Here is a 15214-nt window from a genome sequence, read left to right on the forward strand (position 1 = left end):
TTATTAACTTGCCTTGTCTTTATAAAAATTGTCATATGACTGCATTTGGTGGAACTTTAATGAGCAGGTAGAAGAGCTCTTTAAACTGGCTCAGAAGAGACAGTTTCATCATACACCCTTCGCATGTTTTCAGCTGAGAGGCTAACCCTGAGGTTAGACTGTAGATGAGAAGGCTATACATATGAAGAAGCTGGTAGGACATTCCTTTAACACCTGGCCAAGATTCAAGAGAAAAGAATGAAAATTAGCTGCATCTCTCAGGACAAATTCCATATGTACTGTGCTTAGGTCACAAGAAAAGGGTGCATACCTAGAAACAAGTTCCCCAGGGAACAGGGGGCAAAAATGCCTCTATGGCATCTCATCATTGTATTTTAATAGTTGCCAAAAGGCCAATTCAGCTTTTAGCAAATGGCAGCACAGCTCTGAGGCTGAACTAAATTAGGGCTGTATCCTTACTTCCAGCAGCTAGGAATTACTAGAGCATAGAGAGTTATTGGCTATCTCCTCTTCTGCAGTAATTAAGGTGGAGAAATATTTCACAAGGAGTTTCTAAGGGATATTTCTTATGGACTACATCTGCTGGGTTAAAGAAGATGAGTTGTGGTATTTTATGGGCGTATTCCTAGTTTCAAAGTATAGGGAAATATGCTAAACTAGAATGTGTCACAGCCCTGCAATATTGAGCAAAACCAGGCATGAAACATAGCTCAGATATCCCTTTTTCAGCAGTTCTGTTCCTTTCAGCAGAAAAAACAGACTATTCTTTATATGCAGCCCAGAGCCCAGTCCATTCAAGGACATAAGGAAAAACACATTTACCTTAAAGGTTCTCTATTTTGCTAGAACAACTAAAAGAATGCCAAGTAACACTATATATGCACCGCCTCAAATTAAGTGCCTTGGCAAGTTTGTTAATCATGCAATTCTGTGATTACTAGAAATGAAGTGTACATTAACATCCATCATTTTAATCCAATGCATGAAGCATATCTAGACACATACAGATGCTTCAGGAAGCCAAGCCATTTATTGCAAAATGAATTACACCCATCATAACACAAAAGAAAGAATTCTGAAAAGCTTAATTCCTCTAGGAAATACATTTGAAAAGAATAGCATGGGCTGAATGATGCAAGAGTGCACCACAGTCACAGTGTGTGGCTGTGTCAAGAACCCTTCAGCTCTATTTCATAGCTACAGGCAATACCTTACCCTTCAGCACAGAGGGCTAAATTTACATACCTACACTCATAGAAATATACTGGGCAGAACAGCAAAAGGGTGGACTAAGCACAAAGTGTGATGCTGAATCATAAAGACACAGTCAATTGAGATAAGATCTAATCAGAAAGGCTTTTGCAAGAAGGAAGAAGGCGTCTTTACTTGTCCTCTGGAATTCAGTGCAATGGGAAAATTCAATCAAGAGTAAGCTGGTTATACATGTGGTCTCCCAAAAGAGAGACCTTTTTTGATAGGGTCTTAAACTTGGCTCTGAGTACAACAAAGGGATTCAAGCTGCTAAAGTACTACTAATGATCAAACATATGTGTGGGTGAGGGTCCGTAGTGACGTAGAGTCCCCAGAGAGGTGCAAAGGAGAGCCTCCTTATTGCAAAAACCTGGCCTTTTTAAGCACGTAGCTGGTTAGCAGTTTACACAGTTTTGAGGCATAACAAATGTAATTCAGCCAACCACCATACACCACAGTGTGAGCACGCAATGGTTATATAGCATGTTTTTCTACCCCTAAATCAGCTGTGTCTCTTTCCCACAGTCCTTTTCTACTTAGCTGAAGTAACAGGCCTGAGCCATGATTCTACAAAGGCAACAAGGACTTCATTTTATAAGGTTTTACCTATATGGAACACATATGGTTCATTTAACTATTAGTTTTCAACATGAGAAAATGCTGGCAGTTAAAATCATGAGTTCCTATACTGAGAATTAAAATAAATATGTTTACTGATTAATTTAGGTGCATACTTGTGAAAGGCAGTGGCAAGGGAAACCAAGTGACAGAATATAAAACTGAGGAGTGATGGAGGTAATTAACTAATCCAAGTCGCTAATGAAAGTAATAACATCTTATCCCTCAAGCACTCAACTCCAGGTTTGGCTGCTGCATCATAGAAAAGGAATATCGGAACATATTAGAAATTAGGAAGTTCTGACAGCAGGAAAAGATGTGCTTAGAGATACAGAAAAAATGCTGTAGAAGATAAATGTCAAAGAGAACTGAACTTTGGAGAAATTGAATGAGAAAGGACGTATAAATTGATCGAAACATTCAAATGGTAGTATGAAAAAAGAAAAAGGATGCTCTGTTTCATTTTCTCATTCAATAATCATAAATCTTGAATGCAGCCAGACAATACTGTCTGTATTTAAAAATAATCAATTGCTTATTCCCAGCAACACTCAAATAGTTGACAGCACTCATTGCAAAGAGCACTACCAGAGTCAAAAACTTACCAAGTCAATGAAGAACTGAACTTGAGATGAAAAAATAGAGAAAAAATATTAAAGATTAAAACATCCAGCATAAAGTACAAAAATACTACTGCTCCCACTACCACTACTACTGCTACTACTGCTGATTACTGAGCATAGAAATGTTCCACTAATTATTAACATTACGAAGGGGATATGTTACAACTGTTTCTGAAACAATTGTTATTTTGCAGAAATTTTACACTGAATTATTTGGACCTTTGATTTCACACATTTAATACAAGTAGTATTTGTAAAAATTTCTGCTTCTGTTACTTCAATTTAACTGAAGAGAATAAAGCTCTTTTGGGATAATGGCCTAATGTGTTGATGTTTTCTATTGTGACGCTCTTCGTAGAACATCTTCCCTATCAGATACAACTGTATTTCACAAGTAGTTAAGTCCAAAACTGATGAAATTTTCATCATTATGATGATCCTTATGCTTAATCAGATTTTATACTTTGACAGTCTGTCCAAAGAGATAATTAGGATGAGAGAACTTCTTTGAATTTAATAAAGGCCCAGGCAAAACTAGAGATCTGGAGACCTTTTGCTGTCTGAAAAGGCAAAAAATTAGATGCATGAAAAATTGTCACTATTTCCTTTCTAAAAACAGTCTTTCAGGGAGTCATAATTCTTCTTCTTACAACCTTCCTGGTTGTAAGGAGCAGGTAAAACCAAGATGATAGGTATGCATGACTTTCCCAAATCTGAATTAAATTATTATTCTGGATGCTTATTTTATGCCTATTCAGTAGATTGCTATTTATCTACCTTATTCATGAATTTTACTGGGGCTAGCTCTCTCTGCTTACTAATTTGTATGAGCCGATAAAACTTCCACAAAACTTGTGTGTGACTAGTCAGCATGGTTTCATTGTCTGCTGGAATGAAATGATCCTCTGAATTGTGTTTATATCACACTGATGATAGAGTAGGAAGTTAGATTGCAATAAGTGAATGGTTAATTGCTCACATTTGCTTTAAAACTTCTTGGGAAATGTGTTTAGCAATACAACAATTTACTTTGTGGATCTCCAAAAATTATGCTATTTATTATAACTTTAAAAAATAATACCACGGGGAATTAGAGATTAACTATCCCTAGCTAACTTTCTAAATTTTACATTTTAAGAAGTACATTATGTTTGAGATATTAAACAAGTCTCAGCAGGAAAACAACTAATATGTAGTCTAAAAAGTATTTTCAAAGGTTTACTTCCATGCTTGTGAGTGCAGAACTGAGTGATTCCAAAGGAAAAAGATAACACAAGAGGAAAAAGGGCAAAGTGGAGAGATTAAAAGATGACTGAAATTTAAATTAGGCCATTGAGAACAAGAGATCAATTTGATGCTCAACTATTTGTACACTTTGAGAACCTGAATTCCATCAATGGCAAAAATACTAACGTCTTAAAATTCTTAGTTCTTGTGCAGCACAGAGCTAGGATGAATCTGATGTTCAGTATTATTTTTTTTTACAGACTGGGGCACTAAAGATATTCCAGTAATTTCAACCAATTTGTTTAGAAAGTGATATTGTAGTAAATAGTTACTAAGGTACTTGTAATGATAAATAAATTAAGTGTAGATTTTAGTTAGAAACTATTAAGAAACAACTTTTTGCTGAAACTTTGGAACTAATGAATTTAAGACTCTGTGATAACTGTTACACATAAATTAAAAAAAACCCAAACGTATTAATGTTAAGGAAGCATGGCTTTAAAACTAAAACATGTTACAAGATCATTTTCTATATTGCTTTTGTATTATTCTTGAAACTTGCTACATCCAAATTTCACAGATAGTGAACTTTTATTAAGTGTATTAACATGCAGTTAATACACGCTGTAATTTTTTTTTCTTTCAAGTTCAAATTAGATGGAAAATTAACATACTCTCCTCATAAAAGTGAGAGCTATGTAAGAATGAACTGCTTTTTAATACAGAAAGTATGATACATTTATATTCTAGTCAGCTTAGCAAATTTTTAATCTATTCAAGGTTGTTTTTACTACTAGAATTGTGTCTCTACTGAAGTACATCTTCAGGAAAAGACTAATATATCCTTGAACAACTCTTCATAAGGATTTGTCCTTGGGAGACCACATGCAGAGGTCTCTCAGCTCACCCACCAGCTCACAAGGACTCTGGCAGGACACAAACCTACATCTCAGATGCCTCTGCAGGTTGAAGCCAGCAATTGGAAGGTGACACTGTTATTGTTTCTGTTGTGATGAACATGACCTCATGATCCATAGAGTTTGATCCAAACTTCTAAATCCATGGCAAAAAAAGGAAAATGAGTGACAAAACTTTTTGTTGATTTCAATAGTCTGCACTGCTTAATATTTATGGTGATAATCTTTACAAAAATTCTTGACCTTCTAATTCTTAAAGAAAAATACATATTTGCCCCATATTGAATACATGATCAAGCAACATGCTCTAGCTAAGCAATTCCTAAAAAAAGCAATGTCTAGTCCTTTTCCCTACTGAGGACTTCAAATCTGTAAAAAAATTTCACCTAAATCGACAATGAGGAATCAATAAAAAAATTACTATCAAGTCTAAACCTTCACTGAAGATGCCCTTTAAAAAAAAATGCATTGCCTGAACTGATTTGATACATGATAAGACTGCAAGAAAAAAACGTAAGGGAACATACTTATGGTTTCCAGTTTTGTTTTATTAACTTGAAAATTTGTATCATATGTATGCATTTCTGGAGCACACAGAACAGTAGAATTTGTATTTTTGTGTAATAATTAAAATATTTTATAAGAGTAGTGTTTTATTTAAACATCAATTTTTTTTTTGGTATCCATTTATGTGCTGCCTGAGATCAAATTGCAATATAATACAGTAAATGCCAATAACACTCAATTACGTATGATGAACAGGTTAGTGAAGCTACTAATTTGTGACATTCCTTCCCTTTTTTGTTTTTTAAGGAAGTTAAGCAAATTAATCACAAAGATATAAACTCCTCCTCCTCAAGTAGCATTTTTGTTCACTAAATTAAGTAGCTAAAAAATCTTTAATAGTCTTGACAAATGACTGATCATCTCAAAAAACCTGAAAAATTTAGCTATGTTTTCCTTCTCTGCATGATTTTTTACTGTAAAATGTTATGAATTTACTGAAGGGACATGAAGCATTCCCATAGAACATTGGGCTAATCTATAAAACAGAAATTGGTAACGGGGACAGTTTCCATATGACCAGATGGGATTATTTTGTATTGCCTTCATGTAATGCAAAATTATTTGTAGTTTACAAGGAATAGATAAAAAGTTCCAAAGTAATAGCTCCCAATAATTTCAAAAAGGGTCTCTAAAATACAATGTTTTAATTAATTATACAGATTTTTCTAAATCCTGGATGCTGACCAATGTACATGACACATCTCATCTTTATGGGAAGCCAGTAGTTTTAAATTATTCCAAAGATTAAAAAGGCATTCTCTGAAGAAACATGGGAAATTTATGTTGGCACCAGGTACTGCATGCAGTGCATTACTGAACAGAAGTAGTTGTTTATACTGGTCTACAAACCTGTAGAGGATTATGGCACAAAGCTCTGCTACTCATCTGTGTCATCTATCATATTTTGACAGAAAAAGTGCTCAGTTTTTAATTTATTTCTGTTCAGCCCACTTCTAGACTCTGTGGAGAACAAGTTTGACTCTCTAGATAAAGTTGGACCAAGTGAATGAAGCAGACAGTAAACACTTCTCAGTTATAAAAGTAAGGTATTTCCTGATACGGAGTACGAAAAGCTAGTGGTTAATCTCCATGCCCATTCCAGATAGCAATACACTCCTTCTCATCTCTATTTACTTGTCTTTGTGTGGCATGCTATTCTGATCGACTGCATAGAAGTAATGTCAGGCATTACACACACGGTTCCCCTGCTGCTTGACTTTAAATGACTTACACCTCCTTACTGAATGTGATGGCCTAGAAAAGAAGTCTTTGTATTAGCGCAGAAAAGGAATCATATAAAGTAATCTCTCTGCTCTGTGTTTCATATGAGATCATTTTTTTCTCCAAGACCTCTATGACACCACAAGTCAATGCAGATTAATGAAACAGATGGAGATAAAAAAAAATCTGCTCTGGGAAATATTTCTATGATTGATTTTTGCTTTCTATAGACTTACCCATTAAAATGTATAAAACCCATAACCTGCAGATTTCCTCTTTTTAAACATCAGTTCTTGAGTGAAAAGAAGAAAGGACAGATTGCAAATTAAATCATAGATAAGCACTGTCATACTCTTGGAGTAATGTTCAACGTTGGATGAATTATCTCTTTAGATATACAAACTCAGTATCAGTTGATCCTTCTAAAATGTCCTCATGCCTCAACAAGACAAAAAAAAAGCAAGCTATGGCAAGTAAAATGACTGCAAAGCTAAAACAGTAGACACATCATTTGCAACCTACATGGCTCTGCATACAGAACGATTATACAGCATAGCAACAGAGGAAGTCACACAGCTGAAGTAGCAGGAATTGAATGCAAGTTGCCCACATCAGAGAAACCTGAGTAAAATGTCTGAAATTGATTTATATTAACAGAACAGCAATATCCATGGTATATCTTACACATCCACTGTAGCAAGTCTATCTGAGAAGACAATTATGGAGAATAAAATAGCCTAATCACCCAGTGCTGGTTACCTCTGGTAGAGATGAGCTCTGAAGTACTTTGACTGGCACAGTGGAAGACCTTGTCTATTATTCTCTGAGTACTGCTCTGTTTACTGTTCCTCAGAGGTCCTTAACTCTGTGTGCTGTTTCTCTGAACTCCATAGCACATGCTAGAAAAACTTCATTCAGGACTGGAAATCAGTTTCTAAGTTTCATATAGGGATAACTAAGGCACTTTATCTGAGGTATCACTATGTTGTACTAAGGATTCTTGAGACAATGGTCTGACAAGGAACTTCTCCTAAGCAAATACCCAGAAGCCCAGTATTTTTTATTACATAAAGTGAAGAACTACTAACAGAAGTAGTAGAACTACTCGTGTCAACAGTGTTAAATGGATGCAATATAGGAAGAAGACAAGGACTGATCTCAACCCCCTCTTAAAAATTAGATACATTAGTGTCTTGGTTTGAGAAAAATTTGGAGAAAAATGTCTGGAATGAATGTCCCTCTGTTAGAAGGCAGATTTCAGCAGCGCACCCCCCCAACAGGTTCGGAAAGAAATTCCTTGGAGGAAAATGAAAAAAACCCAGTTATTTATTTAACAAACAGGGGGCACGCAGTCACCAAAAAAAGAGAATTAATAATATAATAATAAAACCACTCGCTGTGGAGAAGAAACCTGGGTAGATTTCAGTCCTTTCTGTGGACGTGGTTCTGCCCTCTCTAGAGCTGGGGCTCAGCGTGGCCCCTTCCGGGCCACAGTGTGGGGCCTCCCGGTGATGTTGTTCTGGACCAGAGCAGAACAGACCCAAGAGAAATTCTTGCCTCAGCTAGCAGGCTAGCTAAAAAGCAAAGAAGTTTAACTCTCTGTCTCTCTCCCGAGAAAAGGAGCCAAGAGCTGGGAAAAACAGCAGGAAGGTGCTTTCCTTGGCTCTGTAGCAGCAGGAATGCAGAGGACTGTATGTCCTTGAGCACACACCGCTCTGAAAAATTCGCCTGCTTCTCTCCCCCCTCTCCTGAGAAACTGCTTAAAGACACAGGAAGGCACATGATTCATGTCTGGCATAGGGCAGATGATAGGGAATACAGTATCATACAGTCACCCCAGGACAATTAGCTTTTATTTTTAGGGGATGAGGAAGTAAATAACTGTAGAATATATTTACTGAAAATATTAATTAAAAGCCTAATATGCTTTCATATGGAAAACCTATACATTTAAGGAACATGACCATAATATCTTTTATGTTGAAGTCAGTCAGATAACAACTTCATATGCAGAAATTCCTAATTGATTTGACCATAAAATAAGCTTTTTCTTCAATAAAGAATGATGAAGAATCTGTATTTACATTTGCATATATATACATACTTTCACAAACATAAGGAAACGGAGAGCGAAAAAGGGAAAGAAGAAAAAAGACTTGATAACTACCTCAATATGCATACAGATACCATCAGACTAATAATACAAAAATAAAAACTAAAAGAAAAATGCGAAGTTCTACAGAAATGGGCTGACCTGAAACCTGCACACAGCTCCTGCAAACAGCATGGAGCTCACTCCAGGTGCACTGCACAGTGAAGAAATAACATGCTGACACACCAAGGTAAGACCACTTGGGTCTTACTGAAGGGAAGAGAACACTAGACAACATCATGTCTTGCAAGCTTTATCTGCACAGATACATCCAGCTGCCTCTGCACAGATAAATAGTTTCAGTGAGGTGTGACACAAGCTGATAAATCGAAGTTTCCTTTGGTAGTTCTGCTTTCCTGTTGGTTCCCACTGAATGAAGAACACAGACTGTAACTAGTGCACCAACTTTGAATTTTGCTGAAAAGCAAATAGTTTTTAATACCACTAGCACAAGACTCACACAAGGGAAAAACAAATTGTTCTGGTCTGAAACTATCTACCTGTGCTAAAAAATAGAGTTCTCTGGTCATTGCAACCTTGAAGACCTGGGCAAAAGTCTTGATCTCAGTAGGTGGTGGTGTTTATCCCCAGCTGGCAACGAAGCACTCACTCTCTCCCGGTGGGATCAGGGAGAGAATTGAAAGGGTAATAGTAGGATAACTCATGGGTTGAGACTAGAACAGTTTAATAATTAAACTTAAAGTAATAATAACAATAATAATAATAATAGTGATGATGATGATAATAATAATAGTAATAATAATATGCTAACTACCAACAATTCAATGCCCAGCTAGTTCCTGTCCAACTTTTCCCCTAATTTACATGCTCAGCATGATGCCATATATCATGGAATATCCCCGTGGCCACTGGGGGTCAGCTGTCCTGGCTGTGACCCCTCCCATCTTGTGCCCTAAAGCCACCTTACTTGGCAGTGCAGCACGAGAAACAGAAACATCCTTGACTTAGTGTAAGCACTGCTCAGCAGCAACTAAGCCATCAGTGTGTTACCATTGTAATTCTCAACCTAAACCCAAAACACAGCACTGTACCTCCCAATAGAAGGAAAACTAACTCTAGCCCAGATGAAACCACGACAGTAGGGGACCACTGTATTATGCCATTATAAAAGTAAAGTCTACGCTGTGTCTAATGTAGTTTTGAGTTTCACTTTGAAGACAATACTGTTGATAACCTTCTTCTCAGATGTGTGTAAGCACACACATGCATTTATATGTTGATCTTGTGTTATAATATGAAGGCACAGTTCTCTAGGAGACTGTATTCCTTCTTCAAATACTGGACATCAGAGAAAGCCTATCATCTTTGCTGCCAAACCTAAACCTCTCAGGTGAGCACGGACTTTGTCCAAAAGCTGAAACAAAATTATTTTCATGTTTCCTGAGCAATTCCCAAGGGGACCTGTTCTTCAAGGTATGCTTTTAGGGAGGGAAGAAGATTCGTCTCTATGTCAAGAAATTTATCATAAGATTGAACATATAAGGTTTGTGTAAGAGCATATGACTAAAGACACATTTTTTAAAGGATTTATTACTTGTGTGAACGATTCACAATCCTTAATTATCACTTGATACAGACAGAAGACAGGAAATCCTATCTGAGACTCAAGAAAATACGTAGTATTAATGTGTTAGGTTTTTTCGTCAATTTCTATGGTCTTTGCAACTTACTGCAAATAATCTTAGAGAAACACCATGCAGCCACTAAGCTTGTCTCCACACTGAAACTACAGCAAAGGTGCAAACATTAACTTAAGTTATACTTCTGGGTGCTGGTACAGACTACAACAAGCAAGGATCATCTATCACATCCATCACATCATTTTTGTTCCCAGAGAAAAACCTAAGAAGTTCTTCAAAGCAAGCAATTTTGAGGTAACTGAAAGCAAAACAAATCCCAAAGCAAGTTTCACAACAATTATGTTAGATAAAAAAATCTAAATAAGTAAGAAAATGCAGTACATAGCTGTTCTCTTAATTCATTTAACATGCTAATAAAATGGAAATTTTAAGAGATTCAGTGATGAACAGTTTGTCCTGTGCAGAACTCTTCAAGGCTTGACCTTCAATCATCTAATTAAAGTCAGGAGGATATCACTGATGATAATCATCATGTTTGCCATTTGCTGTGTATAGCATCTTTCATAAAAGGATGTCAAAAAATCACAAACATCAGTTAATTGCTATTCTTACCAATTCTTTCACAGACAGTTATTAGCATTATATTCTTATATAATTCAATATTTTATACACACTCTAAGTTACCTATAAGTACTCTAGGTTATTAATTTTATCACCATGCAACCTCAGTTAGCAAAATGCCACAGAATATATCTAACATTTTTAGATTACTGGAAGCATTAGTCAACAGACTTTGAAAACTACTCTCAGGATTCCCAAATGCAGGTTTCAGGGGCTGAATTTGCCTTCTAGTGTAGTGGAGAAATGTTCAGAATCAGTGAATGGTTTCATTTGGAGAGTAAAATTATTTACCATTTGTATTTAAACACTAAATAGAATTTTCATCAATTCTCATGTTTACTGAACAATAACTAATTTTGCTTAAGGTTTGCAAAAGAATTATGTGACTTCTTTTTCTCTGCTCACAAATCCATCGTACTTTTTCTGGGAGATTTCTTTTGTGCCCTTCCAAAATGAGTGCAGAGATCAGATTTCTATGTGCCTGGATTCCAGACTGACACCATAATCAGAGGACCTGGAAAAAGATAAGATTTCAGGAAAGTTATATCTTTATGAAATGGATATGATCCTGATTCAAGACACCAAATTAAGTCTGAATCTCTGCATTAACTAGAGTGTATGTTTCTGCTGGAGTCTCATATGCACACAAAATAGTTATATATCCCCATATCCAGTTGTCTCCTCTCCACCTCCAGAACTACCTTTTTGGTATCCAGATGTGATTGCTCTCCTTTTTCTTTTCCCTGTAACTACCTTCCACGCTATGCTCAGTACCAGTGACTGCTGTCCTTCACAAGAAACAAGGCCATACTATAACACAGCTGTCCATTCTGCAGCATCATATGAAAGCTTGTCCTGTTTGTCCCTCTTTTTGAACAAGTCTACGTAGAAGCAATCATGCTCAGGACCATAGGTGCACCTCTTCACTTCTAAACTAACCATGTGGTTTGGGAAGGAGGCATCTTGACTGTGATCTTGCTGTTTCAAACAAACAGTGCCTCCCCCTATAGCAGGTTCAGATGGTTTGGATGAATATGGATTTTGGATGAAAAGGCTACATGCTGCCTTTGCAGGACCTAAAACTTTGTGATGTGTAAGCAATTCTGTGAACCTGCCATGAAATTCTGTCCACACCATTGAAAATGTCAATGTAGAGACACCACTGAAAATAAGCCCTGCATTAATATTTGTCTAAAACACCGAGACACTACTGCTAAGCCACATCTGATTTAGGCAAACACAGAACTCCATATTGTTTCATTAAAAAAAAAAATAAACATACTAATACTAGTTTTAGAAATTTCAATGCTATGTCATTTCAATCAAAATGCATTTCAGATTCAGACAAAATTAGTTTATGCTGAGAAGAAAAATTTATTAACCTACAGAAAAAGAATTATGTTATTTCAGAACTTCAGTCTGCTTGTGTAGGTCTAACAGTGGTAATTAAAGAGAGAATGAAAAAAACACAGCAAATGTACATGATATTGCATGTCAAAGCCAAACTTTTGAGCACACAGCTCTCCAACCCTGTAACTTTTCAACATCTCTACATACCAGTGAGACACATGGTTGAATGTATTTTGTGACTGATTAGGCAAGACAGTTTGCAACATCTTCTGCATGCTCTGATTCCTTTGGGTACCTTCTCACTTGCCTTCTTGCTGTTGTCATAGGCAATATAACTATTTAAGATGTAGCTTTTGCCCTATGGATTGCCAAGAGAAGATTTATAAACAGCCAGCTGTGAAAACAGAAAAGTCTGTATCAGATATTTATGATTTTAAGCTGGGAAAGGTGTTCTGCACTACTGCTGAAGTATTATTAGTGATTAGGGTACCATCAGGCCAGCAAATTCTGTAGCTATGTCCTCAACATATCTTTATTATCCCTCAAAGTAATTTACATGCAACAGGTACAGAATACAGCTCCAGAACTCTGGAGGTGAGCTCCTTCAAAATATGCTTTTTCCAACCACAGTTGGGTTGGGGACCATCCAAACACCCACCATCTCAAAGGGAAATGCTTTCTTTGAGATCTAAGACCCCAAAATATTCATATTATGAGAGAAAATTGCACTGTGTAACAGGACTAGCATTGAAGTTTCAACAAATATAGGCCTATATGCCTTCTTTGCTAGCTGATCTTACAAGGTCCTTGAAGACTGAATGAAACTTGGCACTCAGTGCAGCACTTGTCCCACATACTCTTTTGTAGTTGGCTTGAACTTTCACTGCCATGTAGTCCACGTAGGCTCACACTTGAAAAAAGTGTGGAGTCCATGAGGAAAGGTGAACTGCCCTGAGAATTTGTTTCTTGTTCCTATGAAAATACATTCAAGATGAAGGCTTGCTGTTTAACAAATACGTTTGAACCCAACTTTATTTAAAGGGTTCATAGACAACTTATGCACCAGTGCAATTGACATCACAAAAAGTCAGGGACAGTATTTGTTTCATTTAAAGTTTAAAGTTTAAATTTAGCCTCTGTTAATTATTTTTTCCTAGTAAGAACAGAAATAAGCTGTGTTGTCTAAACTCATGTACAGCAGAGTGTTAAAAATTTTAAAGGCCATAATTACTCTACATTTGACTAATGGAGGGCATGCCAGCCTTTTAAATAGTTTAGTATTTGTGTCACTAAATATATTATCATTACAGTAAATCTGACTGCTTCTTATTTGGTTCTTCCAAAATGCCTGCTTTCCATACACAAACCACTGAAAATTTAAAGAGACTTGGAAAGGATTTGTGCAGCACAGAGCTGAGACCTTCTAATGGCTTTCCCTCCATATTGCATCCTACATTGACTAAAAACTTATTGTGGCTAGGGAAGAGGAGTCCATTTGTGGCTTACAGAGGACTGCAAAGATTCTCATTTTTCTGGTGCAGAATATCATTGTTCTTTAATGTTTTAGGATGCAATATAGCACTGATGATATGGGAATAAGAGAAAATTATTTCATAGATCTGGCTGCAGATATTGATGCTATCACCTTTTCAATTAATTATTGCCACTTAGCTAGGGATTAACAGATGATCAGGTGGGAAGACATGGCACATCTTACTGCTACCTCTGAAATGAATTTAAACTAACCTTTTCCACATTAACCAGCGCTACACTACCAATTACAGCATGGTATCTCTACGGGCTTTTAAAACTTCCAGTCAGATACAAGAACACCTCAGTTTTCTGCTTCAATTAACTGAAAACCAAAGATGCTAACAGAAAAACAAGAAGTGTCTGGTTCAACAGGCTTGTTCACACTGATGCAACTTTCACACAGGTATGTCAAAATTAAATCTCTAACAACCAAATGCAATTGATTTTCGGTGGTAAATTTTATCATTTAAGCTGATACAGTTTATGCAGTCAAACCAGTATAAACACAATTAAGAGTAACCCCATATATTTCAATAAAATGAGAAAAAGTAATTGTTGTAAAGCCAGTTTTTAGCTCAGATCTGAAGAAGCTTGGCATATATTTTGCAATTCTACATTCTGCTAAAAATGTTAATATTAACAGTTTGCCATATTTAACCCAGGTAAAGACTGAAAAAGGAAAAAGACTCATTGAATTTTGTTAGTCAAAGAAGTTGTGTTGATAGCAAGAGTGAAGAACTTACACAGTTCATGACAAGAATAAATTCAGCTATTCAGAAACTCTTGGAGAAGGAAAAACCTCCAAATGATTCATGCTATTCTGTAAATGAAAGGTAGCACTGTTTTGCTTTTAGGGAGACACTAATTTCTTCTCTAAGATGCTCATTTGCTATGAAAATCACCAACAACTAAAAGTAGTTTCTCAGTACTTATGCCTATGTACTAGTCCATACAGAGTACTGTAGATTTGGCGATATTAGTGTTTTAATAAAAGAGAATATTAAAAAAAAACCCTACACTTTTTTTCATTTATTTCTCTAGCTCAACTTCTTTAAAAGCCTTTTTTGGTTTGTTTGTTTGCATGTGGATTCCTTTGTGATTCACGAGTATATGAATCAATTTCAAATCCAATGTAATTAAGTAAAGTGATCAAAGTGCAAGGCACAACTGGCCATTCTCAGCATTACAGCATGTACATCACATGCATGTTGATTACGTAACTGACTTTTCATCTGGGAAAGCCTTACAAATCAGAGCCATCTGTTTTCCTAATTTTTATGTAGCACCTGGTAGACCTCATACAGTTTCATGAGTATGCTAAGTATTTTAAATGTTCATTTGTTCTGTATGAATTTACAACGGAAGCTAAAAATTTCCTTATTCTTTGGTGACTGGATTGTCTCCTTGAACTATCTGCGCTTAATTCTTGGACTTAGTCAGAAAGCTGTGGGTTTAAAAAAAAAAAAAAAATTAGATGTTTAAATGTCTCACAGAATTACTAACTCCACCTGAATTGAGACAATTTTCTGAGCT

General features: G+C 36.2%; 1 long non-coding RNA gene across 1 annotated transcript; it reads right to left on the reverse strand.

Moving 5' to 3' along the window:
- Positions 1-10109: 10109 nt before the first annotated feature.
- Positions 10110-12537, reverse strand: LOC109144834. Its single transcript, XR_002045827.2, has 2 exons — positions 12356-12537; positions 10110-11312 (listed from the first exon to the last, which is right to left on the reverse strand). It is a non-coding gene; the product is annotated as an uncharacterized LOC109144834 (long non-coding RNA).
- Positions 12538-15214: the final 2677 nt, after the last annotated feature.

This window comes from Corvus cornix, chromosome Z (assembly GCF_000738735.6).
Source record: "Corvus cornix cornix isolate S_Up_H32 chromosome Z, ASM73873v5, whole genome shotgun sequence".
Taxonomy (NCBI): Eukaryota; Metazoa; Chordata; class Aves; order Passeriformes; family Corvidae; genus Corvus; species Corvus cornix.